We start from the raw sequence: 26,780 nt of genomic DNA, 5'->3' as shown, positions 1-26,780 counted from the left end.
CTCCTCAAAACACTTGTCCACTTCCGGTTAAGGCACGTCCACGCTAGCGGCAAACATACCTACGGCGAACCGGTCTCCAGTGCCGTATAGAACGTCTGCCGCGCAAGAGCTGTCCAAAGTAGCCGGCAGTTCGGCAATTCGCCGCACGATCAACGGGCCAATCGACGACAGCGAAGCTGCGCGCCTCCGCCACCCGCGACGAAAACATCGGCTGCAGCTTCTGTTCCAAGCAAAATAATTTTCCCCAGATAAAGTTATGCGTAAATTGTACATACATTTTATGAAGAACGATATCCACTGTCAAAGGTTAAACATGAACGAGAGGTCCGATACTTATTGAGCTCAGCTGCAGTGTACAGCTACAAAAGGGAGACGACCGGCTCGGCTGTGCTCGCATCGCAGCCGACCGGTGCCGCTAATTCAATTAAATTAATTTCAGTTTATTTGGACATACATAGATGGTACAGTATGTCCACGAGGCGTGGCAAAAGGAGGCAACAATGCCTCCTGACAGGGCCTTCACCTCGGGATCACACATTGTGACAGCAGTGTAAGCGTATTTTCTTCTTTGTGTACAATTATTGCGTAGAGCGATAACAACGGTACGAAAATATTGCGGCTCGTAACCGTCGGTAATTCATTCCGAAGCGCCGCCCGTTTTAGCTTTGAAGTCAATCGGAAAAGGGCTAGCGACGATATCGGCGCTGGCGAGCGATAGGCGACGGTGGCGGTGAGGCTGCCGAACACATGGGTTCCGGCCTCATCCTCTCTACTGCAAGGAAGTCTCGGCGTTCACGAGGAAAACCACCGTCGAACGGCGGCACACGAATGGCAAACGGCAAGCGGCGAGTTACCGTGCTGGTAACGGGCACGTGGACTCGGCGCTTCTCGGCTACCCGTTGTTGCTGCGGCGCCGGCCCCTGTTCATGCGAAGCGTGCCGCTATAGACCCCGTGTTGCGCGCACGTCTGGAAAGGCCAACACTGTCGCACTCTGTTCGTGCAGCTAATCAGACCGCTAAGCACGACTGTGTTGGAACGTGACTCATTTGGCACTTTCGCTTCGGGCTGTAATTATTTATAAGATTCGCAAGGGCGCACAAGCGACGAGGAAGAGCAGGGAGCGCGCGTACCTGCCAGCAGACAAACCGGAAGTCGTATGTTCCTGTTCGACCAATAGACATCGTTTCCGCTATTTACATTACCAGATGCACCCTGCTGACATCGTGACGACCGCTGGGGATACCGGAAAGGCCAGGAGAGGAGGACGGCATTCTTTTTTGTGTGTGTGTGTGTGTGGCGCGTTGGCGGCGCGTAGCGCTGCAGCGTTTGGCATCGTTGATCGTGACGGCATTCTGAACTCGAGGCGCGTGTTTACTTGAAATATTCAAAAAATATCTGAGGTGGTTAAGGGCCCTTCCGGTCGAGTTATTTCACAGTTCTTTATTTTGTTAAGCTTGATGCGCGGGTGCGAGGTAAACAATGCTTAGAAAATCGTAACCCCCCAAAAATCAGCAGCCCCTCCTCTGCCGAGGAAATGGGGGTAAGCGAAGCTTGTCGTGTGTTTCTTCTGTGTTCGTCAGAACGAATTGCGCTGACGAGTACTACATTGATCTCGAACCGGTCACACGCACTGTAGCTGTCTCCGAAGTTCCGGCTGAGAAACTCGCGTTCAACCTTGCCGTCGCAGCGGGGAAGTTGGTGCTAGCGTTGCCGAGGCGTGCACCACCGTTATCGTGTTCCTGGAGGGCAAGACGACGCTGACGTCTGGCCTCAACACATGCGGTCGCGCAACTCGAGGTCGACAGCTCTTTGCTGACGTTTGGTCTCAACATCGCGCTCCCGCAACTCCGGGTCCGCGGCTCATTGCTGACGTTTCGCCGGGGCTTCGGAAGCCCTCACGCTAGAATCGGCTCGTCGACTACGAGCCCTTTCCCGAGCGAGTTTGCGACACCATTGCTCAAATGCAGCCTGCTCCTCGGTGTAATGCACCACGCGCGGCCTTTCCATCTGGACGCCAAGGCTGATCTGAGGCGACGTAAGCCCGGCGGAGCGCGCGCCAACTCTATTTCCTTGCCGTTTCCTCCCCGCGACACACCAAACGACGCTGATTGGTGGCCCTTCACGTGTCAGCGCAGCTTTCCCCGCACCTGCTCTTTCTTTTCTTCCTTCTTTCTTTCTTTCTTTACATCTTCTTTGACCCTGGCTCATACCCGAATACCCATGGTTCAAACCCGTATAACCAATGCGGGTATGCGCCACACGTGACTGTTTGCTTGACTACAACGCCACCGACACTAGTGAGCTAATACAAGCTTCGCTTGAAAACTTAAGTAGCATGAAAGCTTGCAGAACTGGTTTCCTCGGAACTTCGCTGATTACCTTGATTGGGAAGTGCGCTTGTGCGGCACACCTAATGGCACACGGACACACCAATGATTGTTTTCACCTGAGTGATATCGTAATAAAATTCATGGCTAGACACACAATAATGCTACGTTGCAAAATGTTACATGTCAACTATGTTCAGACTTGACTCGCATCCTATTCCAATCGTGAGCGACGCTGTGGCAGCGCCTCTATGCCCGTTTCATTGCGGCTATTTCATCATCAGCCTACATTTATGACCACGGCAGGACGAAGGTCTCTCTCTGCGATCTCCGATTACGCCTGTCTTGCGCTAGCTAATTCCAACTTGCACCCGTAACTTTTTTAACTTCATCACCCACCTAGTTTTCTGCCGTTCTTGACTTCGCTTCCCTTCTCTTGGTATCCATTCTGCAACTCTAATGGTCCACCCGTTATCTATCCTACGTATTACATGGCCTGCCCAGCTCCATTTTCCCCTCCTAATGTCAATTAGAATATCGGCTACCCCTGTTTGCTTTCTGACCCACACCGCTGTCTTCGTGTTTCTTAACGTTAGGCCTAACATGTGGCATTACATCGCTGGTCTTTAACTTGTTCTCTAGCTTCTTTGTTAACCTCCAAGTTTCTGCCCCATATGTTAGCACCGGTAGAATGCAATGATTGTACACTTTTGTTTTCAACGACTGTGATAAGCTCCCAGCCGTAATTACTCCAGCCTAATTTTGTTATTCAGTAAATTTCCTTGTTATGATGAGGGTTCCCTGTGAGAAATTGACGAAGATAAACGTGCTCATTTACACACTCTAGAGGCTGACTGGTGATCCTGAATTCTTGTTCCTTTGCCCGGCTATTGAACATTATCTTTGTCTTCGGCATAATAATTTTCAACCCCGCTCTTACACTTTATCGGTTAAGGCCCTTAATCATTTGTTGTAATTCGTCCTTATTGTTGCTGAAAAGGACAATGTCATTTGCAAATCGAAAGCTGCTGAGATATTCATCGTTGATCCTCACTCCTAAGCCTTCCCTAGAATACTTCTAAGCATGCAGTGAATAGAATTGGAGAGATTGTCTCTCCTTCCCTGACCCCTTTCTTAATAGGTAATTTGCTACTTTTCTTGTGGAGAACCAATGTAGCTGTGGAATCTGTAGATATTTCCCAAGATATGTACGTATTCCTCCTGTACTTTTTGGTTACGCGGGTATATGGAAGCCAATTGCGCATATATGGAAGCTAAGTTCTTACTAACGACACGCGAAGAAGTTTTCCAATCGCAAAAACTTGTTGAGATCTCTCACGGAAAAGCGAACACTCGCCACTCATCGTCAACAGCAAGTTCGGTGTGCACCGTCCAGTGCGATGCCGTATACTATAGCATTGCGCCTAATGATAGACGGCGCTGTGATTACAAAATAGCGGCGCCCTCGAAAAAGCGGTCTATAGCTGGTACATGGCCAGGAACATACGAATATTGTGCAATTCTAACATGATCTATTAGACATTTCGGACTGCAAAGAAATTCCAATGAGTGACGTTAAATTGAGCCTCCGAGCCCCTTATGTTCTGTCTTGCAATACCATCCGCATTGTTGAAGTGTATCTACTGTCCATGAAAAAGAAAGTATTTACAGAATTTCGAGCGGCCTGGCATAGCGAGACAATCGAATAATACTTCAACTTCAGCAAATACCTTTTAGCCCACTTTGCATTGAACTCCAGATTGTGTCCTGTCATCCATGTGAGATGACGACCAGACCGGTCACGTCAAATACCTGTGAGGTATGAAACGAAAGCTTTGCCGCAAAAGACTGACAGAAGTAGAAAACTGTCACAAAATACTGCCAGAACAACATATCAAATGAAGGCCATCATATTGCAGATTCACGGCACATATTGTAATCTGTGTGACGCGAAGCTTCCGTGAAAGCCGGTAATGAAATGTTATAAAATTTCTCATTGAATTCCTGCGTAAATGGTGTAAAGGAAACTGGGGTGCTCGTGTGCGCTCTCGGACCCGCGCTACGCAATACGAGAAGTCTTGGATTGGCTTGTATTTCTTAATTTCTTCTTATTTGCTTTAACAGTGTGAGGGGATGGCTTCTTGGCCGATCCCCCTCTGTGTGTATGTGTCATATGGAAATCTTCATAATTAGAATCAACACGCGCAAATGCTTCTTGGCCTATTCCCCGCTGCGGTTGCATGCCATAGTATGCAAATCATCTCCTTAATTATCACGCGGAGACGATCTCAAAGTGCTAGTTGGTCTTGGCTCGATTGGCGGAGGAAGTGTCACGAAAATTAAAAATAGTGATCCACTCAAATGGCGTACGAAGCTACAAAGGAAACCCATGCAGGTTTGCTTACAATGAAAGCTTCGCTGTTGAGGAAGAGTTCTTACTGGTCAGGGCGGATTTCCTCCCAGACGAGAAGCGTGGTGCGCCGGTACAGCTGCGAACGCTGAGAATTGTGCCCTCACCTGCCGCACAATCGGCGGCACATACTCAGTGACGCAAGTCAGCGAGAGGTTAATTGAGGAGCGCGACATACCTAGTGCATTCATGGAGCAGCCTGATTAACGGGACACTATAAAGCAAAACGATAAATCAACTTAGACCGATAAAGCATTCATCGAAAACTCTGCTGTCGTTAATTGCACTGCAATACGTCATATTAGAAGACACCCGCCGCGGTGGCTCAGTCAGCTAAGGCGTTGCGCTGCTGAGCACGAGATCTCGGGATTGAATCCCGGCCGCGGCGGCCTCATTTCGATGGAGGCGAAATGGAAAAACGCCCGTGTGCTAGCGTTGGTCAAAATTAATCCGGAGCCACCCACTACGGCCTGCCCAGGTCTCAGAATTACCTGAGACCTAGAAAACGCAGTGAAAATTCATGACGTAACGGTGAGCTGGTGCGGGATCTTCAAGGGGGCGTCGCCACTCGCCTCTGTGTTTTTCGTTTCCTTCTGGCTTACCAAGCGGCTTCTCGCGGTAACAGTGGTGTTTTCGGTATTGTCGAGGGGTAATCTACTGATAGAGAAAAAATTATTTTCCCCATTACTGTCCTCTTAAGCGTTGGCGTGAAAGGCGTTCATTGAAAAGCGCCGCATACCCACTTCCCTTCTGCCGCAGCCTGGTAATGCATCGGGTTGCAGTCCTTGAGGAGCCCTTGTGACGTGGGTTCGATTATGCTCATATTTGGATAAATTTAAGGGGTCTTTTCTTTCATAGGAGAGCTGCACATTCACAGTGGGAGATATCTAGTTACCCAAGTTGGAGTCAACGACCTTCATTGACGAGTGACACAACCCTTCTGGAATATACCCGGTGACCGAAGTTGACTTGAAAAAGGTTCATTGCCGACCAGCACAGACCGAGTGGCAGATACCCAGTACTCCAAGTCGGCGTCAAATAGTCTTTTTCAACAGCCGTGCCTACCCAGTCACGCGCCCATAGTTACCATGTCGGCGTGAAAGAGATTCGTTGAAGAGCAGGATGTATGTACATGTACACAATGCCACATACTCAGTGGTCCTAGTTGGTCCGATGGTTGGTTTCGAATCCTGTTACCTCAGCACAGTAGCGCGATGCGCTACCCATCCGACCACTGACTACCCAGCGGCCCACATAGACGTGAAAATGGTAAGATAGAACGATTACATAGATGGATAAAGACATAGACTCCGGGGAGTGGGTTAAGTATCCGAAGAAAGCCAATGCATTAAAACGCTCATGTTCCATGTTTTAGCTGCACAAAAAGGAACACCAGATTATCGAAATTAATCCAGAGCCCTCCAGTACAGCATCATTCATAACCAAGAGGGCTGTTTCCTGACGTTAGGCACCACAATTTCATTTTAATCTGAAGTGTTCCTTTCGACTTCAGCCCAGATGTCTGTACCTGTTATCTGTTAAGCATCAGGCCGTTTGCGTGGGCACATCCGGAAGGTCTGTAGTCTCGTCATGTGGACCGGTGTGCGCATGAAATCACTGGGTATGGGCAACTCTCTATGTGAGGCTCTCTGATCAAGCCCTTCGACACCAACTTGGGTATGTGACCTTAGAGCCACTGGACGTGTGCCTTTGAGGCCACTGGGTATGTGGCTGAATTCAGTGAAATATTGAGTGCGAAAGCGTCAAATGGCTCATTGAACGAAAACGCCTCCGGAGTCATTTGCAGCGAAATTTCCCTTTGACTGCGATGCCACGTCATGCGTGCAAGTCGTCTTAAATTCTTGACAAAGTTATTCCGTCGAATTTTGAGAATGACAGCCAACAAACAATAAAGAAAAAAAAGATCACTGACGGCGCATTCCATTTATGTTAAATCTTCTCAAACTTAAATATTAAAAGAGCGAAACAACAACAGAAACCTGAAAATCATGCTATTTTTTGGCGCTGCTGTGCACAACCTCCGGGATCGGGCCACGTAAGAGGCCGCATTTCTACCCGAAAGCTCGCCTTCGTGCATATAGCGTTAACCTCCAGCGTTTTCCGGTAAACACTACGGTTACACAAGCTACAGCTGCCAGGAAACGTGAGAAGCAGTCAGGGATCTTTGAATGCTACTGCGTTCCACTCATAAAGGCGAAGCTTAAGCGTCCTACAATTTTTTTCGCCATGATCATTTCCACTGATCCGGCAAGTGCTAGGTAACATCTAGAAAATACTTTCGCGGCGATCTTTGTTTGACATCGTGCTACACTTTTAAAATTTCGTACGTCAGCTGTTTGTGAGATACACATCGGAGAACTAACTGCTTGTACTGTAAAGCCAGTTTTGAATAGGAAAGATGTCCCATCCACCACGACCCACCGTGTCAATAAATTGAAGTTTACTGCACTAAACTATGAGTTCTGCAGCCGTATACCTCGTGACATAAGATGTCTTGAATAGCAGCGTTAGTCCTCTTGCTGGAACAAAGACAGCGCCGCCAGGAATGGTTGATCTGATCGATCCATCAGCATAGATGTGTACGCAGGTGCTGCAATTCTCCTACAACAGGGAAAAATACTGAGTTGTTTTAGAGCAGGTGGCAGTAGACCTCATTTTTTTCTGAAGTCTTGGATTGCTGAGGTGTTCTTCAGGATGGCACAAATAGCACGGAGGAAACACCGGGCTGGTCGCAGGTGCGTACCCCGATGTCAGCGATGCACTTGACATCGTCAAAATTCGTTTCGAAGTGCCATCGTCAAAATTCATTTGCAGTGCATACAACTTGGAAGCTCATTGGCTATAATGCGTAAACTGCAATATGTGCCGCAACGTAGCTACTGATAATCTTTATTAGTAAAGTTTCTGCTAATTAGTCGATCATGCACGTAGGATTTCTAGTCGAACTTGAATGTACGCCTCCTCGAGTAATCCTGCTCGAAGAATAAATTTATGTTATCTGCAACACACATTAAAAAACTCCTGCATAGCTTAAAAAACACTGTATATTCATCCATACAGTTCCAACATCACAGCAAGGCGAAATAGGTGTTCCTCATTGCAGATGATTTTTCTTGCTCGTGCATCTCACGCAACGAAGAACTTCGAATTTCACTGTGCCTCTGGCAAAACCCCCACACCTATTCGTTGACAAGCTCCGCGTTCAGGCTAGTTGGCGCGATCCTATGGTTATAGGCAGCGCGAACGTCATACGGACACATAAGCTACCAAACACGCACGCTGATTTCGCTCCGACAGCAAGTGCTGAAGTAGGGAATTGCTCACTCTCATGACACCGCACGGTGTAACATTCCCATCTTTCCATTTATATGTTATTCATGAGCGGTTCTTACGGAAAAAATGTCACAGTTTTGCCCTAAGGGCGAAGCAATGAATGCGATAGCAACACAGCAATGTCATACGAAGTAAGGTGAGCGGCTTTGGTAGCAACAACACGCAGAACTGTTGTCGACGCCATCGGCGTTTTGCCCGCGTTAGCTCAAAATGCGTGCGGCGTTGGTGAAGGCTCTGTTATACTCCGACGTAACGTCGACGCGCGCGCACGCTGTGCACAGCGACGCTACGCTAGCAAAACCCGAGCACTCTATACTCTGACGCGCGGCGCGACTGACGCGGCCAGCGTCCGTCGGCGCGGCCCGGCGGCAGCCGGCGCGAAATGCAACATGCTGCATTTCGCGCCGACGACGTTACCCAGACTGCACCGCGTCCGCGTTTCTTTCCGTGCGGCGCTCGCTTTCCGCGCTCTGCTCTGCTCTACTGAGCATGCGCTGCTTTGGCTCCGGCCGCTGCGTCGGGCCGCGTCGCGTTGGACTATAGGGCAGGCGGATTTGCGCCTGGCGTGGCCTCGCCGACGTGACGCGACGAAACGAACGCCGGCGCGCGCGCGCGTTGTGAACGTCGGAGTATAACAGAGCCCTGACTGTTGCTGGAGCCTCTGATATAAATAGGCACTTGGTGCCGCAGTTAAACGTCGCCTCCCTTCCCTCCCCCTCCCTCCCCCTCCCCCACGGCCTCTAGCGCGTCTGAAGAAGGCGCGTTTGCTCTACATATATGGTGATTGTAAAGGAGAAAAGAGACGCCTACTTCTGCAGCCGGCGCAGAACGCGCGTTTGTTCTCCGCCGTGCGTTCACTCCCCGTGAAAGACGCGCCCCTCGCGCCCTTTCACTCGCACATACAGGGAGGGCGCTGCGGTCGCCGAGGTCTGTGGACGTGCTCCTATCGGCTCCGTCATCTTCACATGATTCCGCAGCGATTTCTATCCAATTTCGCCGAAGTTCTTGCACCAAGAGTTTCGTGAAGTTCCAAGGAAACCGTGGATACCCGATTTGGAGGTAGGGCACCATTTTTGACGAATCTACGAGAACTTTTCTACCGCGTCCACGCCGCTACCGAACTGACCCTAGGCGTGCACACCAGACGCTAGGCTCAGCCGACGCGTTCGCCGCGCGCCGGTCGGAACGCGAGAGCTCGGCGAGACGCCACCCGCCCTTCGCGCCGGGCGCGATACGGAGAGAATGGCGACTTCCAGCGAAGAAATGGATAGCTCTGCGGAGGAGTTACCAGCAACTCCGACTACTTCAGCAATACCTAATGAGCAAGAGGACAAGATTGGCTGGAAAGTGGTGATCAGCCGGAAAACGAAGAAGAAGGAACGCGCCGAAACAACTGCGCCACAGCAAGCACAACATACAAGCGGCGGGCAGGTGAGCTCTTCTCGCACGCCTCCTAACATTATGAACCGGGTGATTAGAGCCTCACGCATGCCACCCCTACCGCAAGACAACATCAAGATAGTGCTTCGCCCAAAGGGCGGCTTGAACATACAAAAGATCGGACCGACCTCAGTGAGTAAAGCCCTCATGGCAGCAGTAGAACTTAATCCAGAGCAGACCACGGAGGACATTATATGTCCCAATATTACGCAGAATATCATGGTGGCGAGCACGCCCTTTCGAGAAAATGCAGACAAGTATGCGGACGTAAGGGCTATCCGAATAGCCGGAAAAGAGTACGCAGTCAGCGCTTACGAAACTGCCCCAAGTGACACCTGCAAGGGGGTAATCAGATACATCGACACTGCCGACGATCACAGGACGATTGAAAGAAACATCGTGAATGACCGCAACCCCTTGGCACTAGCGGCGAAAAGAATAAAGAACTCAGGATCAGTGATCATTGTGTTTGATGGACTTCGCGTCCCAAACTTCGTAAGATATGGACCAACACTGGTACCCTGCTCCTTATATCGCAAACAAGTGGACATATGCTACGTATGCGGCAAACTCGGACATCGTGCGGACGTTTGCCCCGAGCCGGACTCCACCGAATGCAGGGGCTGTGGACTTCCTAACCCCACCTCATCCCATGTGTGCGATCCGAAATGCAAGCTGTGCGGGGGCTTGCACGCGACAGCGGACAAGGTGTGTAAGAACCGCTATCTCATTCCATACGTAGTACGCGCACGACGACAACGAGCACGACTGGAGCAACAAGAGAAGGCACAGCTAGTCGAAGAAGAAAAGCAACACGCGGAACGAGGCCGATCTACGTCGAAGACGCCGAGACGCAGCCGCTCACGCTCTCGATCGAGGAGCCACACACCTGCGAGGGCAAGCAGGAGTCGTTCAAGGTCACAGGTGCGCTTCGGTGGAAAGAACAACGGAGGCGACGGCACGTGGGCAGACAAAGTCAGAGGAGCTACGACGACCACGCCAAAGGAAAGTGAGTCCCGCAACCCAGATAAAGAGCGGATAGCTATGTTAGAACAGGAACTAAGAGAGCTAAAAGCCGCTTATACTAAGCTAACACTCGAATTAACTGAAATACGTAAAGCGAACATCAGTAGGCCAACGCGCACTCCCGGACCACCAACCGACATCGAAACTCCCCAGCCAGTTGAGATTGCGAGACAGGGAGAACAACGCGAAGAATGCCCGCCTCCTAAGAAGCGAGCTGTAACGCAACCGCGAATGGCCGTGCGATCAGACGTGAAGGACGCCATGGACGCCATGAGCGAGAACATGAGGCTCATGCACGAGAGCATGGTGCGAATGAACGAGAAAATGGACATATTTAGCACGCGAGTTCAGAAAATGGAAATGTATCTAAACAACACTGTAGTACCGTCCCTGGAGAGGATGAGTTCACAACACGTCGGTGCGCAAGGCCCACCACATGACGGTTTCACTGCAAGTGAAGGGGGCTACAACAGCCAACATGGCAATGACAAATAAGACACGAAATCTCCGCATCTGGCAATGGAACTGCAGGGGGATCGCCTCAAAAAAGGCGGTCCTCCTGCAGATGGTCAAATCAGAAACCGAGAAGCCGCACGTTATCTTGCTACAAGAAACACTCATAACTGAACTGGCCCTTACGGGATATAAAGCCGAAGCCCACAGAAACGAGCAAGGCAGAGGCGTCGCTATTCTGATTGGAAAGAAGATCCCGTACATTCGGCATGAAATCCGCAACACAGCCTGCTATCTAGAACACCTCACGATCGAGATCATACCAAATGACCACGTAGGGAACAAGGAAAGCATTTTTCTCACTAATCTGTACAGCAGCCCTAAGGACACGAGGCAAGCATTCAGAGGCATACTGGGCAAGATCGCGCGCCTCGCCAAAGATAGTCCGCTGATTGTAGGTGGGGATTTTAACGCCCCACACCAGGCGTGGGGCTACGCGTATCCCTCTAGCAAGGGAGATCGTCTTCACACGACAGCCTCCGATCTCGACTTCACGCTGATCACAGACCCAGAAACCCAAACTAGATGTGGCACTTCCACATGTCGAGACACAACACCGGACCTCACTTTCGTCCGGGGCGTAGAGAAATGTGCCTGGCACAACTCGGGCATAGACCTTGGCAGTGACCACTATATTCTCCGAATTGATGCAGAGCTACCGGGAAAGAAGCAAAGGGAGTACAAACTAATCGATTGGGACAAATTTCGTGCAATACGGACGCAGCCATCCAACTCAACAGGAGCAAACACGAAGCATACGATAACTAGTTGGACCAAACAGCTCAAAGCAGACATCGTAGCCTCGGAACGAACGATTACGACGGACGCTAAGGTAGAGACAATGGACAGTCGGCTGGCGAATCTACTCGAAGCCAAACAATCCATACTAGCCAGGTGGAAGGGTCAACGTTTCAACAGAAGACTACGAAGGAAACTCGCCGAACTCAACAAGACCATTGAAGAATACTGCGTGGTTCTCTCCCGACAACAATGGGACGAAGTCTGTAACTCCCTCAACGGGCAAATACGCAAAGGGAGTGGGTGGAGGCTCATAAAACACCTCCTCGACGGAAAACGGAACAAAGTCCAAAACTATGCAACGGATCAGGCTAAGCAAATTAGTACACCACGCGAAGCAAAGCAGTACTGCCGAAGCACTTATAGAAGACCTTGCCAAACGGTACTTACCGCTTAAATCGGGGCAATCTCGTAGCTTACAAAGGAAGAACTACGACGGTGTCCCAAACTCGGAGCTAGATGCGGACTTCACAGAAAGCGAAGTACGCTTCGCAATTCACAACCTGAACAGTAACTCTGCAGCAGGCCCCGATGGTATCACAAATCGGACTCTCCGAAATTTAGACGACACATCGGTCATGTTCTTAACGCAACAAATCAACGAAGCCTGGAAAACCGGCCATCTACCTGCAGAGTGGAAGCATGCCAACACGGTCCTCATCCCAAAACCGGGCAAACCGCTGGGGCTACCAAACCTGAGGCCGATCTCACTAACGTCATGCCTTGGAAAGCTAGCCGAACACGTCATCCTGAACCGACTATCGGAATACGTAGAGGAAAAGGAGTACTTCCCCTACAATATGATCGGCTATAGGCCGGGTCTCTCAACGCAAGACGCTATGCTAAGAATCAAGAAAACTCTGCTGGATCGCCCCACACGAGACACCAAGGCGCTACTAGGACTTGACGTGGAGCAAGCTTTTGACAACATCCAACATCAAGCCATTCTCAAAGCCATATCTGAACACAATCTCGGAACACGTTTCTACCGCTACGTCAAGGCGTTTCTGGAGGATCGAACGGCCACTCTCCGGATAGGCGAGCACATCTCGGAGATCTTTGAACTGGGCGATAAGGGAACACCGCAAGGCTCGGTACTTTCGCCATTCTTATTTAACTTGGCGATGACAAAGCTCTCTCGCGCACTGGGTGAAATTGCCGACGTGGAGCACACCATATACGCAGACGATGTCACCATCTGGAGCACTGGTGGCAGTGATGCGGAATTAGAATCTCGCATGCAAGAAGCCATCTCGGTTACTGAAGCCCATCTCACCCCAATGGGACTTCGCTGCTCTTCCAGAAAATCCGAGCTACTCATCTACCATCCCCCAAGACCAGGGCGCCCGTCCAACGACTGGCGCAGACACCACACTCCATGCATTGAGTTACACGACAGGGACGGAAATCGCATACATACGGTTGACAAAATACGAATCCTAGGACTAATCATCCAAAGTAACAGCTCCAACTGGGTGATGCTGGACAGCATCAAGATCAAGATTGCGAACGCGATCCGAATGTTTCGGCGCATCATGAATAGGCACAGGGGACTGAGCGAGGACAACGCCATTAGAATGGTCCACGCTTTTGTACTCTGTCACATCACATACGTGGCTGCGATGCTCAACTGGAAAAAAGAACACCGGAAAAGGCTCGAAGTACACATACGACGAGCTTTCAAGACAGCGTTGGGGCTCCCCGATAATGCCTCCACTGATCTACTCTTACAGCTAGGAGTGCACAATACCCTTGCCGAAATCATCGAGGCTCAGCACACGGCACAGATCGCACGCCTATCAGGCACCAAAGCGGGCAGAGAGATTCTCGTCAAGCTCAGCCTGAACACCATAGCGGAAAGGGACAACGTCTTGCAGTTACCTAAAGTCATGCGAGAAGCAATTAAAGTGCTCCCCTTCCCAAGAAACGTACACCCGATCCACAATCAAGGAAGAAGACTCGCCCGCGCCAGAGCACTCGCGGCAGACGCGACAAGGTTTCCCGACCAGACAGCTTTCGTCGATGCTGCGTACATACCGGGAAAGCACGCCTACTCGGTAGCAGTAATCGACGGACACGGGCGAACGCGCAACTCACTCACGCTTTACACTAAGAAGCCAGATGTAGCCGAACAAGCAGCGATAGCACTAGCGCTCAAAGACTCGAGCTTCACAACTGTATACAGCGACTCTAGAGCAGCCACTCGAGCTTTCGCCAAGGGTGGGATAGACAAGACGACGCTACGAATCTTAGGCGGAAGTAATATCACCGATCACTCCATCATTTGGTTCCCGGCACACATGGGCAGCTTAGGGGGCGGCCTGCGGAATCTCAACGAGATCGCACACGAGGCGGCGCGAGGACTCATCGACCGCGTCCCTCCAGTTTCCCCCGCTACCCCGCATATCGAGTACAGGGATCAATTATTCACTTACAACGAGCTCACTAAACACTTTTATCTAAGCAGACGAGAGTTCCCCCTCCCGGATAAGAAATTAACGCGCAGCCAATCAGTCACACTACGCTTGCTCCAAACGAACTCATACCCCAACCCCTGGCGCATGAAGCACATCGACCCAGACTACGACGGACAACATGTGTGTGAACATTGCAGTGAACGTGTTGACTTGAACCATATGCTGTGTGGTTGTGCATCGAGTGACGATTACGCCAAGAACAAGGAACATTGGGACATAGTGCTAAAAAGTGCTTCACTACACGACCAACTTCGGGCTGTCCAGAAGGCCCGCGAGGCGGCGGAGAGCTTCGGGCTCTCTGTGCCGACGTGGGAGGTGCCCTCTACACCTGGCGCCTAGCCAAGTGTCCTTCAGGACCCCTTCTTTGGGAGATAAAGTTTTACCACCACCACTAAACGGGAAAACACTCTCCGGCACTGCTTTATCGGAGCACTTCAGCGCACATTATGCCTCATTGCCACTAAAACATGCACCTTCAATCAATTCCTCTTACGTGCTTGATACAAATATTCTCGACACAGCGTTTTTTTCAACCAACAGATTGCTCGGAAGTATACCAAACGTTTAAATCTCTGAGGAATAGCAAGGCTATCGACATAGACTGTCTACAGATTAGGCCAGTGAAACACGTGCTCGATCTTGTTTGTCCATACTTGGCACATATTTTCAATCTTGCTATTGAATCGGGTATCTTTCCTTCCAAGATGAAGGAAGCACGTGTATCGGTGATACATAAAGGTGGCGACAGAAATGACATTTCTAACTATCGGCCGATATCTGTGTTGCCTGTTTTCTCGAAGGGCCTTGAAAAAATAATTTTATCGCGACTAAGTGGCTTTTTTTCTAAGCACAACATCTTGTCCGGCTGCCAGCATGGATTTACAAAAGGTAGGTCCACTGAGTCTGCGCTTCTAGTGCAAAAGAAAATAATTCTACAGGGCATCGAAAAGGGTCAATTAACACTTGGCATTTTCATAGACTACAGTAAAGCTTTTGACTCACTCCATCATGGTATACTGTTAACTAAACTACAACAATACGGCATCCGTGGAGTGACGCGCTCCCTCTTGCATTCTCATCTCACTAATCGGCAACAGAGCGTGGCGATTAACGGTTTTGTATCAACACCTAAGAATTTACCGACTGGAGTTCCTCAGGGCAGCATCCTAGGCCCCTTTTTATTTAACGTATATGTTAATGATCTAAATAAAATTGACAATGAGACTAAATTTATTTTATACGCGGATGACACTAGTCTTTTTGTTACTGCTGATAACGACATCGACTTAGTACTGCGCACGAATTCTGTCCTCTCAAAATTACATGACTGGTCGCTTAGTAACTACCTTCACATCAACGCTAAAAAATCTAAGGGCATCATTTTCACTGCCAAAAACAAAGCCGTTGCTACCATAAACTTGACCATGGGGCCCCATCCTATTGAAGTAGTGGCAGAACACAAGGTGTTAGGCGTAACATTTTCGAACCATTTGCAGTGGAATTCACACATCGACATGCTTATAAAAAAGCTGTCCTCAGCTATTGGCGTGTTGTTCAGGTGTCGACACATGTTCCCCTCTCGAATCCTCTTCCAACTTTATCATTCACTATTTCGATCGCATTTAAACTACTGTTTATTAATATGGGGCACAACAACAAAAAGTAATATTAATAGGCTCTTGCTTTTAGAAAAGAAGGCCATTCGCTGTGCAAGCCTTGTCGACTATTTTCACCCAACAAAAGAACTATTTCAGAGAAACAAGATAGTTAATATCGAGCGCTCATACAGCTACCGTCTTTTGCATCAGCTTCATTTTGCAGAAACAAAAACTGCTGAATTTCTAAATAGCGTGTCTAATCCTGTAGAACGTTCCAGTATTCGTTTGACAAGGGAACGCGAAAGGTGGTTGGTACCGTGCCCTAGAACCAATTATCTTTTGCAATCTGTAACTCATAATGTACCAGTGCTACTGAATAAACTTGAAAAGCGTGTAAATAAAGATGTTGGGTTTTCACGAGGGCGATTGCGCAATATGTTTGTATTTGATGAATTTTATTGATACACTGTATTTATCTCGTCTTATATACGAGTATTACTTGCATGTTTTATTAGTGCATCTAGTATGTAGTGCATGTATTTGCATGTCTTGTATGTATTTGCTTATAGTGTATAGGTATTTATTGTTGTGACTGTTGCTTATAGTATTGGTATAGGGTTTTTTGATGCGTCTTCATGTATTGCCATTTAATGCTATTACTAATTCACTGACACTGCTGCCGATTATTGGCCCCCCTGGCCTCCGTCAAGCTGTATGCTTACAGCTTTTTTGCCAGGGGAGCCTTCAACACAACTTTGTATGTGTGTTGTGAATAAAATTGAATTGAATTGAGTTGAATTGAATCCGTACGGCCGTGTTTCCGGTTAACCACCTCCTCCAAAAAAGTGATCAATGCGCAAATAGTAGCGAAGGTACAGTTGGATGTGGCAGATTTCACGCCACAGCCATGAAGAGAGAGAGAAGGGAGGAAGGAAATGTAGGGAAGGTTAACCAGACTTAGTCCAGTTTGCTACCCTACACGTGGGAAGGGGGATAGGGGAGTGAAAGAAAGAGTGAGAGAAGAAACGAGTCTTGGTCGCATTTTCGCATGCACAAAGCTAGGTGCAGCATGTGTACAGTCGGGCACTCAAGTCTATCGCCTTCAGGCACTGAAGAAGAGCTATAGAATGGCTTTCTGGGCTCATGAGCTGTGAGGCTAGGCTCACAGCTCATCAGCCCATCCGTGTTTGTTACTGCAAAACACGCTTATTCCGGTCCATAGTTTTCGCTTTTCCAAATAGTACATTTAAAGTATTTGATTATTTTTCTATTTTTCGTATATGCCGCGAACATGTCTATGTACCCTTTGATTTACCAAGAAGTTAGTCATCCGCTTCTTCTCTTCATGTCACGCAGTTAATAAACGTTGTTGTTTATTGATGTTGTTTTCACCGATTATTGTCGCCAATCCAACAACCAATATTCCACCAACAAGAAGCGGGCGTGAAATAACATGATAGCATTTTCTTACGTAGCCTATTGCTACAGATTCGTGGCTGCTGTGACAAAATTACGTGCTACCTTTAGAAAACAGTGTTGGAGAAAGCAATTTACTGGGCTAATATTACAATTGGTAACAGCCTACAAGAGTCGTGGGTGCACCACAACAAATAAAGCCACTAAATATGGACTTTACAAATTAAAAAAAAAAAAACGGCGACCGCGCAACGAACGCGCGCTCACTATAGGATACGACGCATTTCACAATGACAGCAAAATTGAAAACGTCGTGTGGTATAATGCATGTCTCAAATATATGTATATATCTGGCAAAATGGTATCAATATAAATTTGCAATTGAAATAGAGCACTAATTTAGGAGCGCACATACGCAATCTGTCTCAGCGCCCGCAGAGAAAGTATACGTTGAACATGCAACGAAGCGCGTGTCCGCCATAATACAGTTCGCTCGCAGCACTCTCGCAAAATTTTTCCACACGTGGGCCCACCTCGGCCGGGGAGCGCCGTCCGGCCCACTCAACCTTAATCTAGTACCCTCTAACTATATTCGTGGCGATGCGTGCTGAGATATGCCACAATGATATTACCGTATTTAGCACTAATGTCGTGAGAACTCTCTTATGCGCGGCCATAAAAAAGTAATGAGCACATATATAATTTCACCGTATAAGATTTGATTAGTAACTTTATTTTTTTAACTGCCTTTTCACTAAATAGTATGTTTTAGTTATGTGTTCAATAGAAACCCGTGCTGTGTCATGCAATAATCGTCATGCATCCGCTGTCACATCGAATTGTAATGCTGTCGTGGTCGTTCAATGCAGCCTCATTACAGCTTCGTGATCCGCCTGTCGTCCTGCTGTTGGGGTCATTCCTTCGACTCCGACCCAGTGGTTCAAGTTGCCGAATACCTTAAGCCACTAGGTTCGGGGTCGTGATGCCGTCGTGGCCGGTGCATCGCCGTCATTACAGCTTTGTCATCCGGCTCTCGTCACGCCTTCGTCACCACGGCATGGTCGTCCCAAAGTCGTCGTCATGTCGTAGTCGTCACGCTGTGGGTTTATAATTGTCACCACTTCAGTATTGTCATTTAAATGTCGTCATTGTCATTCTATGGCCGACCGTTCAGGTAAGAGCTTCAACGGATGACCACGTGCACTGCTCTGCAGACCGGCTTCTCAGCCTTATCGCGCTCTTTCAAGACTTCGAGTAAAAACGCCGAAGAAATAAACGTCGTCGTCATCCTTGGTGTCATTATTATTATAATTATCAGGCATTTTATTTGCTGTTGGATTCCTCTGGCTAAAGCTAGGAAATTGCATATTTTGCAAAGTGCTTACTCCCTCCCCCCCCCCCCAAAAAAAAGACCCCCCCCCCCAAAAAAAAGCTAACAAAAAAAAAGTCACCTACCCCTGTGGCAGAGATCGTGGGTGCGCTACTGATCCTTTGTTTCAAGTTTCAAGTTTATTTTTCCAAAGTTAGTACAAATTGTGTGCAAACACTGCATGACCCCTTAGCCAAAGGCTAGTAGTGGGGTCATTTACAAATATGTAATTGGCAGCAATCTTGTCTGTGACACATTAAAGCAGAGAATAAATATAACGAACACATAGAGCATATAGAAAAACTGCATAGATTGAAAGGAACACTTGGTTAGTACGACAAAAAAAATCTCGTTTGCAACTTAGCATACAAAAGATATTTGTAAACTAGTACATACTATTTGTCGCGTACATGGGATGAACATATTCAGACAAGTTCCGCGGACATTTGCTGAAAATGGTATTTATTTAACCAACGTGGTATATTTTTGTTTTGTTTAGCCTCAAATGGTAAGTCATTCCATATGTTTATGCCAATAAATTCCACTAATCTCTGGCCATATATATTTGTTGTCGGCGGTATATTGAAGTTGCAAAAAGTTTTATTTCCTGTTGGGCGAGCTGGCATACGTAATATTGATACACGAAATGGATGATTGTCTGTTATGATGCTGTTAACGAATTTTACAGTATTTATTTCGCGCAAAGAATCGAAGGGCAGTATTTGTGATTTGACAAAGATTGGTTTACTTGTTTCATTTCGCTAAGAGAAAGTAAGGGTGCGGACGGCTCGCTTTTGAAGGCGTCGAATAGGTTCTAGGTACGTTGTGAACGTCCATGCCCATGACTCAATACAGTACATTAAATAGATTGAATAAATGAGAAATACAAGATGCGGAGAATGTTTGTTTGAAAATGTTCCCGTGCCCTGAGAAGAGCATAACAGCCAGATGCTAGCTTTGAGCAAAGGGCTTCTATGTGGCATTGCCAGTTTAGATTTTTGTCGAGTATAACACCGAGATACGTATATCGGTGTAATCGGTGCGTTCGAGTAGACATTGATTTATAGACAAGGAGATAGAATCACTACTGACGGTTTTGGAACGTGAATGAAAAATAGTATATTTAGGTTTTTTGGTATTTATTGCCAATTTGTTTGCAAGAAACCATTCAGAAATCTTACAAAGCTCTATTTGCGTTTTTTCTTGTATTTCCTTGATGTTGTTACTTGTGATTATCAAAGCAGTGTCATCGGCATACATTAATACATTAGCGGACGTTAAAATCTGGGGTAGGTCATTGATATAAAATGTAAAAAACAAGGGACCAAGCACAGATCCCTGTAGCACTCCTGTTCTCAGATGTTGAGGGGATGAGGTTATCTTGTTTATTTCAACGATTTGGTTTCGATAGCGAAAATAATTACGAAATAATTCAAGTACGTTGACGCGAAAGCCACAAGTGCTTAGCGTATTAAGAAAGACATTATGATCAACGGTGTCAAAGACTTTTTTTTAAGTCGAGAAAAATAACTGCTACTAGTTCGTTATTATGAGGAGGAGGAAAAAACATTTATTGTAGAACCAGCACTTTATGATGGCCGGTCCTAAGCCTCCCATGAGGGGACGTCGAGGGCTTGCCTCGCCGCCGCCTCACGGGCGTGCTGGGTCGCCCAGGTTTGGTCGTCGAGGGCGAAGCTCCGCAGAGCCTCACGCAACCTCGACGAGAGGTTATTATGAAGCGCGTTGTTTATTGCCTGTGTTAATGAAAGTACGTATACGTAGAATGATTAGGTCGAAAATCATGTCGTTATGGACTGAGTACGTTATACTTAAAAAAAGAATTAATACGCTTAGCAAGAAGTTTTTAGAAGATGGTATTGATAACACTTAAAACAGATATGGGGCGATAGTAAGATGGGTCAGATTTGTCTCCCTCTTCGAATATCGGGGTAACCTTAGCTGTCTTTAAGGTTGACGGATAGTTTCCCGTGTGCAATGAGTGATTGAATAAGCGGATTATGTCTGAACCCAATATATCAATGTTTTCTTTGATTAGCCTCACAGTTATGCCATCAGGTCCCGCTGCTTTCCCAGTGGTTAGATTGTTTACAGTAGTAAGTATTTCTTCCATATCAATGTCGAGCATAACAAAAGAAATAACTATAGGGGTGACAGAATAAGAGGGCAAGTTATGATCCGGAAGCATTTCTGCTAGACTAGGGCCTGTGTTTGCGTAATACGTATTAAATTTCTCAACAGTACTTTCTGTTATATTATCAGGAAAAATGTTCTGCTTGCTAGACTGGGAGATAACTTGATTAACAATCTGCCAAATCCTTTTGGAGTTACCAGCAGCTTGTTTAATCAGTCCTGAGTAATAGTCTATTTTTCGCTTACGCAGCGCCGATGCTGTTATGTTGCGGGCTTTTTTATACTCGCTTAAATAGTAATTATTGCTTTTGTTGTGTGTCCACTTATGGTACCAGTAGTCTTTAACCTTAAGCAAGTCTAATATATGATTTGTCATGCATGGACAGGCAGGTTTATCATAGGAATGCTTCAGAAATTCACGTTGGCTGTTCTTTAAAATGTCTTTTAATACCTGAATTAAGTTCGAGAATTCAGTATCGACATTATTATGATAAATTATGTCTGTTTTGCATGCCAACAGAAGGTCACGAGCATATGTGTAATCAATTTTCATGAATGTCTTCCTAATATTACATTTTTCTATAACAGGGATACCTACTCTAACAAATAGTGGCAAATGGTCCAAGATAGGTTCTTGAAGAACGTGGGTACCTACATTCGTTGATATGTTTGTCAAGACGTGATCAATTAGGGTTGCCGAAGAAGAAGTTACACGTGTTGATGTAGTGATTAAATTACGGAAATGATAAGACTGCAGGATATTTGTATACTCAGTGTGGTTTGTATTAATATTGTCAGTATTTATCTCACCAGTGCATGCGTTCGTAATGTGTCATTTCACTTACGTCGCGGCCATGCATAACTGGCAAAGATCGGAGCGGGATAAGCTCAACGCAATAATCAGGAAGGCAATCAAGAGAGCCCTCGGCCTCCCCATATACACACACGCGGAAAGCTTACTTCAACTCGGCATGCATAACACGCTCGAGGAATTGGCGGAAGCGCATGAGAGGGTCCAGTTCTTCAGACTATCTACCACACAAGCTGGAAGACACATCCTGTAGGAGCTGGGCGTTCCCCCCACAGTAGTCAAAACAAAGTTCTGCAGCATCCCTCGAGAGCAGCGGGACCGCTTCACTGTCGCCCCGATCCCACGAAATGTCCATCCGGAACACAACGTGGGAAGACGTCGGGCGCGCGCGAAGGCCCTCCTGGAAAAGGCTCGTGAACGGGCTTCGGAGAACAGTTTTGTAGATTCAGCTCGCTACGCCGACGGACAGGCTTTCACTGCGGTTAGCGTAGACCATGAAAGTGAAGTAACGAACGCAATCTCGATTCGGACGACGTCCTCTGAGACCGCAGAGCAGGCTGCAATAGCGATGGCCTTATTGGACGACAAGAGGACATCAATCTACAGTGACTCGAGATCAGCCGTTCGGGCATTTGCCAAAGGAACCATATCCGAGCTGGCCCTAGGGATACTAGCAAGCAGATCAAGCCACACACAGTGATCTGGTTTCCAGCCCACATGGGACAGATCGAGGGTGCCCCGCCCAACCTCAATGAGTCGGCACACAATGCTGCGCGAGGGATTATCAACCGCGTAGCTACGAGTACCACCGGGCAACGTGACGTTGGGGGTACTGACTATCGGGACTCTCCTCTCTCGTACAACGAAATTACTAAGCATTTTTACTTGGCTCGTAGGATCTACCCCCTCCCGCATTGTAAACTCAATAGACCTCAGGCTTTAACACTAAGGCTTCTACAGACGGGGGCATACCCAAACCCCATACTTCTTCACAAAATGTACCCCGAAATTCAGACAACAAATGCATGTGCACTATGCAATGACTTAGCGAGCTTACCTCACATGCTCTGGCGGTGTCCCGCGTTACGCGGCGATGAAAGCAACAGTTCTTCACGTTGGGATGCGGTTCTACGCAGCCCCAACCTCGAAGAACAGTTATGGGCTGTCCAACGGGCCCGCGACGCGGCGGAGAGGCTCGGCCTTTCTGTCCCGACGTGGGAGCGGCCCGCTGCGCGCTAGCACGCACCCTAAAGGACACTAATAAAGTTCTTTATCCATCCATCTCACCAAGGATTACTACAGGAGTACAGTTTTTTACCAGTAATATGAAAATTTCCTCTAGTTTGTCTAAAAAATCGGGTTTTTGAGCTCGGTGGTATGTAAACCACTCCTATACTACAACTGAGCTTTCCAATCGAATAAACAGAGTTTCAATGTGCGGCAAGCAGCATGTAAGATACGGTATGAAAGAAAATATTAGTCCGCACCGTAGAAAAAAGGCAACACCACCTCCACGAGACGCTGAGCCACGCGTTTCTGATACTGTTTTGTATCCAGGAATACACACGTTTTCGTTCTTTTTTAACCAAGTTTCTGTAGTAGCAATAATATCGTTCGTCTGTTCCTGTTTTGCGATAAGCGACAGAAGTAAGTTCAGGTTTTTTATTTATACTGCGTACGTTGCTGTAAGATAGAGAAAAATCACGCACAGTTTTCAATGTACTATCGTCAGCAATGATGGCATACGTCATACGTCAGGCATATGTCAGAAACATCGCATCATGTTATTTTTGCTAGATCTTCCTCACAGGTTACATGCACTACCCTCGCGTTTTCACTCTTCCGCATGATCGAGTACTTTGCCGTCAGAAACCCAGGCAAACTTCCATTTGTTTTCCTTCTTGGCTTGTATAGCTTTGCCAAGCAGTATCTTATTTTCTCTGCAGAGATGCTCGTTTATAAAAACGGGCGTGTTTTCCACAACCGTCCTACCGTCGTCGGCGCAACGAAACTCTGAAGATTACCATTACACGTGTTAAGTAGACGTGACTGTGAGAAATATGGTATGTCGCTACGTTGCTCGATTGCTATTCGCATTACCCGCGACAGTCATCGCTAGATGAGTTCTGCCGTTATTTTATTGTCTGCACGACTATATCTAATCTGCCTTGGTCCAATATGGTGACCCTTATTGTATGTTGCGTAAAATCTGCTTATTTTGATTTAACAGCTAACTCGGCGTTTTCCATGTTCACTTTTTTGGAGAGCAGCTCTTAGGCATTCGTTCCTGGGTTGATCGTCGTCGTCCCTGGGCGTCACCGCGCGAACGCGCTCGTGCCACTGCTCTCGCGTTCATCATCTTCCACAGCTGGCTTCGATGCCGCTCATCACGCCAGCGTTCCCATATTGTCCCTCCCTCGGCGAAGGCATTGACGACACTGGCCCACTGCCAGTCGGTGCGGTGATTTCGGTCTCAAATTATTTGCCTCAATATACGCGCTGAAATTTCGCATTATGGAGTATCCTAATCGTCGGATAATCTTTCACGCGCTCTCTTTCTATGGTAGTTATATTTCAGTACGAAGCCGAATGGGCGATAATGTTTCTTTTATCATAATTACCTCATGTTGTATGTCTTGTCTTTGCTGACGAGTGCCAGAGTGCCCCTCTCGTCTGTAAAGTGAAAGTAAAGTCCTGTATGAGCGTACTTTTAAACGAATGAATTGAATGAATGAACAAACAAACAAACAAACCCATAAAAAAACAAACAAACAAACAAACAAACAAACAAACAAACAAACAAACAAACAAACAAACAAACAAACAAACAAATAAATAAATAAATAAATAAATAAATAAATAAATAAATAAATAAATAAATAAATAAATAAATAAATAAATAAATAAATAAATAAATAAATAAATAAATAAATGCTTCCGTCGCCCAGGCGTCCAAGAGTGCAAGGTGTCCAGTTTGGCAGCAGAACGTCGCGCTCACAGCCAAGGCGCGCTTCTCTCACAATCCTACCCGTCGTGGTGACGTAATGGCCTTGTTGTTTCACTGCTAAGTCCGAGGTCGCGTCCACCTCCTGCCATTCACGTCCTGCAAGAGCCCTGCACACCAGCTCTCCTGCAAGTTCATGAGATTTTGCGAACTCGTTCTGCAAGAAAGTTGCATTGGATCGACAAAATGACGACGCAGGGAAGACTCGGTGTGGCGCTGGTGTAATGAATACCTAAGTGCTGCACCTCGTGAACAAGTCGAGGAAGTACAGGCGAATGACGCGGACCTTTACTCACCACTAACACACGGAAGTTTGTGAACTCGCTTTGCATGACGCCTGCAGACGACATTATGTTGCAATGGTTCAACGAATGGCGAGACGCAGCACGTCCTGAACTAATTCAGGAACAGCAGGTGAATCAAATGGACCTCCAATTCGTTCGCTTCTTCTTGGGGTCTACGAACTTAACGGGACATCTGGCGGTTACAATTTTTTATTTGCGTTTGGGTTGCCACATTTCATAACGTCATAATAGAGATAAATATAAGCGTGCAGGCCCGTTTCATGGTGATACCGCAAGAATGACATGTAAAATATGTGTTGTCCATAACCAATCTTTGATGGTCTTCAGCTTGATCACTGTTCAATTTCACACCTTTAAGCGCACTTTCGCGCGTTGTGTTGTTGCTGGACTAGCCGATTCATACTTTTCTTGCGATGCAAAATACGCGAAAGCATGCAAAAAAGCGACCAGACAGGAACGAACGTCGAGAACGACTTTCTTTCCGGTCCAGTCGTTTCTTTACTAGGTTTTGCGTCTTTGTCACTGCAAGAAGCATCTGGTGGTTATCGCCAACTCCAGGTGCCACCGCAATATCACGTCGAGCTTATCTGCCATCCTCGTATTTTAGTTCACGAGCCGCTTCGGGAGTTCCCGGTGACCCGAGGTTCGATCTTCTGAGTGTCGCGACTCACAGACTCAAGGGGGCCAGCGTAACCCACTTAATTTCCACCCCCCACCCCACCGTCAATGCAAGAGTTCCTGCCTTCGTTTTCTCACCTCTGCTTTGCTGCTGCTGAAAAAAAAAGAGACATCTAAGGGCATCTGATGGCAACATCCGTTAAGGCCGTAAACAACCACCGGATGCCTCATGGATTGATCGAAAGAGGTACACGCGACCGAGATCGGTGAAGGCGATCAGTTTCAGCAGAAAAAAAAAGAAGACCACGCGCCACAGGTGAAGTCACACGCAATGTGAAAGAGAGAAAAAAAGGTAAAAGACGAACGGGGTCGGAAATGACCCAGACGGCCATTTCTGCGTGTCCCTATAGTCACCGAGAGAGCGGATGCGGTGACTCCTTTCACACTGGTCCCCCATTCCCCTTTGAGCCGACTCAACTGCCGACCAGACCAGACCATTCTCTCTTCGCCGGAGAATGCGAGTGAGCCGGTCAGAGGTCACCGCGGCCCCTCGCTGTGTCGTCCGATGACCCCCGCTCGCGGGAGGCCTCACGCGGGGACTGCGGGAAATGGGGCGCGCTTCAGAGGTGCATTCGGATGCCAGCCTTCAGCCGGCCATCACTGTCTCACTCTGTCTCCCCAACCAAAATGCCCCCCCCCCCCCCCTTCTACCCCGCGCCTTTCTTTGACCTGACCATACAATGACCCGGTGTTCACCTATGGAGAGGCCAGCGTACACTGAAACGGGTTCATAGGGTGTCTTCGCGATTGGAGGAAGCTGCAAAGGGAAGTGGTAGAACGAAGTTATTTTCATCTTTTTTTTTTTCGCTTTTTTGATGCGCTTTCTTGCCTTGATTCATATGCGCAACTTGGCTATTGGCGTTTTCCCGATGCGGTCGCCTTCATTTCAAGCTTCAACAACACGTGAACTGCCCTCCAGCCAGCTCTGTTTCCGCTCTACATTTTTTTCCCCAACTCCAGCATTCTTTCCCCCGCTTAACTGCCGTCATGCACTTGAAATGGCAAGATCAAGGAGGCCATACCCTGGATCAAGTACAAAAAGTAACAAACTCAGGTACACCATGAAGTATTCTAACCTATGTCGGCTCTTTAAAGGAGTACT

This window comes from Dermacentor silvarum, chromosome 10 (assembly GCF_013339745.2).
Source record: "Dermacentor silvarum isolate Dsil-2018 chromosome 10, BIME_Dsil_1.4, whole genome shotgun sequence".
Taxonomy (NCBI): Eukaryota; Metazoa; Arthropoda; class Arachnida; order Ixodida; family Ixodidae; genus Dermacentor; species Dermacentor silvarum.
Note: the sequence above shows the minus strand (reverse complement) of the source record.